Source organism: Struthio camelus, chromosome 2, assembly GCF_040807025.1.
Source record: "Struthio camelus isolate bStrCam1 chromosome 2, bStrCam1.hap1, whole genome shotgun sequence".
NCBI lineage: Eukaryota > Metazoa > Chordata > Aves > Struthioniformes > Struthionidae > Struthio > Struthio camelus.
This window is the reverse complement of record NC_090943.1, coordinates 142,422,813-142,429,263: the sequence shown is the minus strand read 5'-3', so window position 1 is coordinate 142,429,263 and position 6,451 is coordinate 142,422,813. Positions and strand designations below refer to the sequence as shown.

General features: G+C 37.6%; 1 protein-coding gene across 3 annotated transcripts in view; it reads right to left on the bottom strand.

The window, feature by feature from the left end:
- The window catches only part of CCDC178 (coiled-coil domain containing 178), a 193,748-nt gene that overhangs the window by 7,461 nt on the left and 179,836 nt on the right, over nucleotides 1–6,451 (bottom strand). The window lies entirely within an intron of this gene.

Genomic DNA, 6,451 nt, shown 5'->3' with positions numbered 1-6,451 from the left:
GAAGCATGTTATGCATTAAATAGTTGCTCTGGAAAGGGTCTCTTCATTCATTCCTTCACCACGTCGTACTTTTTCCTCACCATAATCCTTACACTATTCCTCCCTTTTCCAAAGGAGCAGCCGGTTCTTGGCAAGAATTAAAATTAAAAGAGGGAAAACCACAACGTTTATCATCCACTCATTAACACTCCTCTGCATACTCAGATATTTCCTTTCCTGTGACAACATAAAGTCTGAAAAAGGTAAGTTTTGGCAGACATTGGCAATGGTATCACTGCTAAATAAAACAGCGCCAGGGACTTCTTCCTGACTCTGAGGCCAACTGGCACAGATCTGTCACATCCCTGCTATGTAGCCCTTAACCACAAGTCTTATCTAGGCCCCTCCTCTGAATTCTAATGCAGAATTACTGTTCTGTGTGTATCTTTCATTCAATATATCTGGAGCAATGTGGGGTCTACTCAGAGCGGTATAGCCCCTCAGAAAAGTGTTCGTATGAAAATGGGAGTGTGTGTTGCACGCCCATGGATGTGGAAAGGGAAATAAATACAAGTGCTTGAGGGTGCAAAGTCTCCAGGGAGTGTGGTGGGAGACTGTTTAGCCTGAAAGAAGCAAAACTGGTGGGTTTTAATTCACAGTGCCTACTGGAAATGATCTCTATTCTGTGCTGTCCTCTGAGCCAGGTTAGTACGTTGTCTTGGAGAGCGCTACTTGGCACAGGCTACAATTGTGTGTGAGAACAGGGACACAGTACTGAGAGCCTGTGGTCTAGTGCTGGAGCTTGCTCCCTGTCCCTGTTTTATTTATCATTGTTGCCTACTGAGTGCAGTTTCAGGCCAAGAAACTCTAATGATTATAGCAGCATAAGATTTTTGCTTCTCATTTCTATACTCAAAAGCTAAAAAGCCGCAAAGTAACTGGAGGATCTGGAGATCTTTTCCTTTGAAAGTCCTTTTACTAGTGAGCTCTGTAGGCTGGGAACAAGGCCTATGCCATCTTGCCATAGGTGCATTGTCACTACCATCAACGTTTTGGTGCAATCTCCTGGTTTCAGGAAGTCTGAGCAGCAAGGTAAGCCTTCTGAAGGTGAAGAGGTACAAACCAGTATTCTGAAGAGGCAGTGTCACCATCGCTTCATCCTAAACTTGAGTTTCTGGAAGAAGGTACTCATCTCCCTAAATTTCAAAAACTGTTGCCAGCCTCATTACCCCCTTTATATTAAAAAGCAACCTGCTCTAAAGTCCACTTGCATCCTGAGATGCAAGAGATCTGTTTTTTTAACAGCCACCATTGGCAGATGGTAGAGGGAGCAATTAGTGTAATGGCGCTATAGCCAAATGGAGTAGAAATGAGTTTTGAGGTGAAATAGTTAAAGGGAGGAAACAAGAAAGGTGGCCAAAGAAGGAGAAGAAGTGGTGAGATTATTTTATTGAATTATTAATTTTAATTTGAAAGATTTTGCTGAAATTCACACTCAGTAAAGAAGCTGGCACTGGATCTAGTACCACTTTTCTTGTTCTGGTTTCTAAAGATGCTCTAAAATTTTTCACCAATGCATGATGTTGCCCCACAACCTAAATAAATAACTGCAGCTTTCTCATTTCCTACTGGGGAAGAAAGCGATGCAGAAATTTTATTTACTAATTGCTGTTAAAATGATTAGAGGTATGTAGACATATAAAGTCAAAAATATTATCATTTCAGCATGCACTTCTATTCTAGAAAGCTGATTACTAAATGAAATTTAGTAGAATATCTCCTGGCACAATCTTGTCTGGAGTGTCAGTAGCTTTTATTTGGGTAGAATGTACCAAGAAGGCAATATTAACATATATGTACATATTGCTGAGTATGACTTTCACTAACTACTGCTTACAAGTGGGAAAACTAATCACCAAAGGACAGTTTATTAACCATAGTGAATTGATTTCAAAATATATTTAATAAAACATCTAAGATTACACTGCATTGGTTTAAAGCAAAATTTTCTGTGCTGGCTCATTGACAAAATGATACTGATATGTCTACCTAGGGCCAAGGTTTACTATACACTTTGGTTCTCATGCACTGACAACAGAAAGCTGTGGATGTATTCTTTCCTTCCTGAAATCCAAAATAAAGTAACTATAGGTTATCCCTGATCTCATTTCCATGACTGACTTTAATGGAATTGTATTCATGCAAATTGAATTCTCAAATCAGGCGACAGGCTTTAATGAGACAGTGATTTGAATCTTAGTATAGCTGTTATGGAGAAAATGTTTCATTTTGTTTTAGTTGAATTTCTTTCACATGTTTGTGAAGCACTGGGTCATGGGAAAATTTCCACTCCCCTCCCTAAAGAGGTTCAGCTTGTTAAGAAGGAAGCTGCATTTTACAGTGCCTATAAAATGTACTAAGTAAATTAAGTTTATAGGACAGTCATATGTTTTATTAGTGTTTCAATGAGATAATTTTCATCATTTCATTTTAAAAACTCAGAATTTATTTATTTTAAATATAAAATCATATAAAATATGGTCGCTTATTTCCAATTTGCCCCATTAGTCTGACAGCATCATATGCTAGTAACTCTCAAATTATTAGAAATAAAGACTGAAAATACAAGGCAAATTTAATGCTTGACTCTCACGTGGATGTAAGTTAGGTGTAACTCTAAAGAAATTAATGATTTTAAAAACCAGAAAACTATAAAAATCAAGCCCTGAGTCCTTATTAACCTTTACTGGTTCTTAATTTCTTAGCTGTCCTACCTAACATATTGAGGGAAAAGAAAGGAAGTGTGACTTGTGCACATGTCTGATAGAATGCAAAACTTTAATAACAGGCAAGTAACTTGATTCTCTTGCTAATGAAACATATTTTATAACAATTTTCCTGATGGAGGCTTACAAAGAGTCACTTGCTGGAGTAAAGAAAAAAAGGTAACAGGAAATGAACTTTGGCCACATAAGGTCCTTTCTCAAAACATCATAACTGTAGGAGTTATAGCTAGAAATCCAAGTAAGTGATAGAGAAGTATTTCTTATTAGCAAGCACTGACAGTGGGAAACAGTGGCTATTGTAACTCCTGCTGAATTTGCAAGGTCAATTATCGTGCAACTTTCTTCTACACTGTTTATCTGGCCAAACAGTACTTGAAGATCAATTTTCCATAAGACTTTTCCATAGACATTTTAGTTCAAAGATGTGCAAAATATTACTGTTTAATAAGCATTATAACATGGGTGTATTTCAAACCTAACTTCTGGAGAATCAACTTTTCCATAGGTGTGGTACATACCCAATTACAAATCTGTTTCTCAGATGGCACATTTTAAAGTTACTTAGAAAGGACTTGCTCAAAAATAAATGATTTAATCCTCTTTGGTGGGGGGAGGAAGGATAATAGCTGTAAACTGCACTTTGCCACTATAATGCAAAACCCCTGAAATAAGTGAAGATATTCTAGTAAATCCACAAGATCACCAGAAAAATGTATAAAGCATTATGAGAGGGATGGGCTTGAAAACTATTCAACTGGAGAACAGACTGAAGAAAATTTTTGCCAAAATTCCCCCATGCTTCAGTAAATTTTCCTTTGTTTCAAAAGACTTTCCTACAATCTCAGGGACATGCTTCTGAGCTTGCACACTGCAGGACATTTCTTCCTCCGCCGTCCTTAGAGAAGGACGGCGGAGGAAGAAGACAGGTTAAAACTTTTTAGGAAGACTGAGCAATCAGAAAGGCAGCTTGTACTATTCGAGGCTGGGGAGGGGGAAAGTCATGGTTCAGTTTTATCTATGTTAGGGAACTCTGGAAGGACATTTGTGTCCACCCTGCAGCTGCCTTCTTCTTACAAGATGGACTGATAACTGCAAGTGCTGCTTCACAGGGGATCCAAACATAACCGACAGGCTTCTCTAGCCCCTAAAACAAGCTGATTGGACTTCAAAGTCATCTGTACTTCTGCCACTCATTTGCTCTAATAAAAGATTAGAGCAAGAAATCGAAAAACTTTTAGTACTCCTTGATAGGACAGTGCTATTTTAAGACACATGTTTACTTTAAAGGGCTTTTCAAAATTATTAGAAATCAAATGGTAACCAAAACGGACCACCCTTCTGTATGTTGATCTCAGTAAGGCAGAAATTATACTGGAGATGCTAAAGCGCAAAACTTCTCAACCTGAAAGGTTCCGGGGCAGCATCATATCTGTCAGGGTGACACTGACACGGCCAGGCTATTACAGCCTGAGCTCCTGAATTAGATACTGTCTGAGCTACTCTCTAAGGCAATGAAAAATTTTATAGTTTATATACAGGAAAAACTCGACTGTTCGATGACCAATAGATGAAAGAAAGCAACCGGCTTTTCATCCTTGAGACACACAGAACTGGGAAAACGAACGAAGTTGGAGAAAAACTATACATTAATTCAGAAGACTGCATCATCATATTTTCGATATTTCAAATTCTAATCTGGCCTATCTAGTCAAATCATTTCCTTCCTCATCTCCTCTAATATCTTTCCCTTTGAGACTGTATCTGTTCAGAACAAAGAAGTAGAAATTAAAAAGAATGAGAAGCAAATGGAAAAGAAAGTGAATAATGTTACATCAGCAGTGGCCGGACTCATCATCTGTATAGGTCAAAGGAGGCAGGACCAAATATGGAGAATTATTATCACATTGAGTTCAATTAAATATTAAGATCTAAGAAAGATCAGAATATACGTGGAAGTCTGAAGTCTTTGCTGCATAACTATACCTATATTTGTTAATCAAGTGATAATTAGATTACGGATCAGAATTTCACTGAAACTAAGAACATAACAATGCTCAACATCCTCCCAGATATTTATCAAAGATTATAAGTAGTGATGCTAACAAGAAAGGAAAGGCTTGTGTACTCTAAAGCTTATCTTTTTATTCCAGTATAATAAAAGACAGTGTCTTTCCTTATAAAATGTGCCTTGCTTATATTCTTAGACCATCAAGATTATAGCAAAACTATCACCACAGCAAATACTGTTATAACCTAAATTTAATTTTAGCCTTCAGAATTGGAGTTTCACTCCAAGGCAACGCAGTGAGAGTATGTACATTGATTCAGACTATTCTTCCTTTACCTGAAGAAAAAATCATGTATCCAAACAAGTCATTTTAAGCTTCATCACTGATCAGTAGGACCAGACTCAAGTATCTATTCTATTTTTGTATTCTAAAGGTTATTTGTAGTGAAGTATAACGTTAAAAATAGAGATACTTTTCCTCATTTGATATGCTTTTTCATTTTTATTTTAAAAATCACAATAAAACTAAAACTGGTAGCTTTGAAAATCTGTGCCAAATGAAAAGAGGGATTTTCTGGAGTTATAGGTGATTAAAATGCTACAGTAAAACTCCCTGATAGCCGTGACAGCCTGGCATGCCAAAGCAACTCAGTGAAGCTGCTTTGGCCCAGCACGTCCTTGGGGGAGAGTTATGTTTACGAAAGCAGCTCCTTTTCCTGAGTTCTCAACTCTCAACTTTTTGCCCCAGTGCTAGTAGGGGTGCCAACAACTGCTGCCATGCGTTTGTAGCAGCGCTGAATATTACAGGGATGAGAAATACAGGACTAACTGTATTAAGAAAATAGCTTCTGTTCTCATTTTCTTCAAAATTATCTTTGAGTATTGAGTAGCTCTCCAAGGCATAATCCTTTCCACCCCACTCTCCCCCCAAAAAGGATGAAAAAGAAGAAAAAAAATGCTTTACAATAAAAATTTCCTTGTACAAATCTCTTCAGTCTCCTGAATTAGCCAACTGTAGTCAGTCTCTTTTCCTTTTTCAGTCTCAATCACACACTTTTCCTCTGCTAACAGAGTTACCACAGTGCTCTGGCTCGGAGAAAATATCCCATTCATTTTAGGAAAATTCTTCTTAGGAGAACAGTTGCAAATTCAAGACCTAAATTTGATCCCTCACTCTTCAGCCTGGAGTATCCTAAGTATGTATTCATAACAGCATGTGAGCACAGGGAATGTTTTGCTACAGAGACTATAGCAAATCACAAAATGATGTGCCTGGAACACGGCTTCAAGAAGTGGTTTTTGTCTGAAGATTACGAATATTGCCAATGCAGAGTTGGAGAAAAAGAAAAAAGAAGGAAATATTTTCTAACGAAACAATCATACAGTCTTTTGAGAAGGGTAATGGATGGTAATTCAGTGGCTTGGACCAAACTGGTATCATAAAATCTTTATTCTCTTTCTGCTTATATCCTAAATTAGTTCCTTCTGCAGCACAAACAGCAGCCCTCATTGTATGCCGTCAGATGTCAGTTATATTATGTTGGTACTGTGACAGATGTTTACCGATTTGTCCTCAGGAAGGATTTGGTTTCCTGACCTATCTTCTCAGACAGATATAGTCAAAAGACATGATAATTATGGCAGCTCAGAGGTTTTGGTTTTATTCCTAACTTTGTCC